Raw genomic sequence first — 1,838 nt, forward strand, 5'->3', positions numbered from 1 at the left:
CTTCACACAGGGCCATGTAGTTTTGGATTTTGTTTTCCCTTAATCCAAACTCATTTAAAAACTGCATGTTGTGTTTACTTGTGTTATCTTTGACTAATATTTAAATTTGTTTGATGATCTGAAACATTAAAGTGTGACAAACATGCAAAAAAAATAAGTTATCAGTAATAATAATAATTTTCACACCACTGTATATATACACACATACATATATATACACATACACTATATATTTATAACACAAACACACATTTTGCCCAGTTTAACTATTTAGTTTCTACTCTAGAGTAACTATGAGTTAAATGCTTTGATCAGTGACCCTGAAGGTCTTAAATCACCTTCAAATGGGATCGAACCTACAACTGTTTGCAATCCAGAACCCTTATCAAGATTTGCACCAAGAGTGCATTTCTAGCATGGATTTTCAATGTTAAAATGAAACCATAAGTCCCAATGGATGCCTTCACACAGATGGTGAAAAAAAAAATAAAACGACTTTTTACCATGTACATAAATTTTATGCTATTTGCTCAGCAGAAAAACCCACAAACCAATAAGACTCAAGCTTTTTCTCATGTTTCTGGAAGTCTAATTGATTCTGGAATGAAAAGGCACTTCACATCGAATGAACAGAAACGTAAAAACACATCTCTCCTCAACAAGCTGCGTGATTTGAAAATGTTGCAGGTTTAATACTATACACTTCAGGTGTAGCACCATGAGCTAATGATAAAACATGGAAAGTTTTATCATGATTATGACAGAAGAGAACGAACACAAAGTTCATCTCTCCCAAATGTCCTCAGCAGGTGCATCATGTGACTCACGGATAAGGCCGCTAACAAATGAACACATTCTCTATCACACAGGAAGTGTATTTACATGCTCACACCTTGCAATTTTTCATGGTCCATCCGTGTTTCGACACCCTCACCTCAAAAGGTCCGCATTCACATTTTCACATTGGTGCAAATGCAAATGTTATGGCCAAAAGTAGGTAATGAACATTTATATCATGTCGAGGAAACAAGCACAGGTCCATTTCCTGACACTAAAGATATACGTAGATGCATGCACAGTTGCATGCTTTGCCCCATGCAGCATGGTTTTAAAATGCACTGAGCTGCAGGTCACGTTTTTAAAGCATGCAAACGAAGGGGACAAAGAACTTGTGCAACCGAGCAGAGGAAGTGTGGGTTCCTGTATGTGTGTGTAATGCTTTTAAGTATGTGCAGTCCTATTTCAAGACCCAAATTCAAACCAGTAGTCATGCCAACTAATGGCCAAATAACAGTTGCTGTAGCAACAATCAGAAAAAAATCAAAGCGAGTTTCCTGGAAGATGGAAACTGGACTATATGTGAACACACACTGAGAACGAAGAGAAGATCAGCCTACAGCAAAGAACTAATAATAAATCGGGCATCCATAAGGCACGGTTACTGCCAGCTTAATTCATCCAGGAGGCAGCAGACAGAGTGCTTGTGCAACCAAAACATCTGGGTCAGTAATGGAAAGACGGAAGGAGAAAATAGCCTCAGACGCACACAGACTGCCTGACGAATGCCGCACACAAAAATGGCGAGAGCTTCTCGCACTTGCAAGTTAGTCTGATTGGTTGGCTTTGTGGAATTCATGGGAGTCAAGGTACATTGAATTTTATCAGTCTGATGGGAAAGAAGGTCAAAGTAGAGTGAGGCTAATTTATATAACATCAAAAGTTTTATTCGAGAAAATAAACTATTAAATTCTAAATAAATATCTAATTTAATAAACGAATATAATAAACTTAAATCTCAACTTATACACATTTTCCCATTATTTTGTTAGTTTAGAGAA

Source organism: Sinocyclocheilus grahami, unplaced genomic scaffold (assembly GCF_001515645.1).
Source record: "Sinocyclocheilus grahami isolate Dianchi unplaced genomic scaffold, SAMN03320097.WGS_v1.1 scaffold10966.1, whole genome shotgun sequence".
NCBI classification, from domain to species: domain Eukaryota; kingdom Metazoa; phylum Chordata; class Actinopteri; order Cypriniformes; family Cyprinidae; genus Sinocyclocheilus; species Sinocyclocheilus grahami.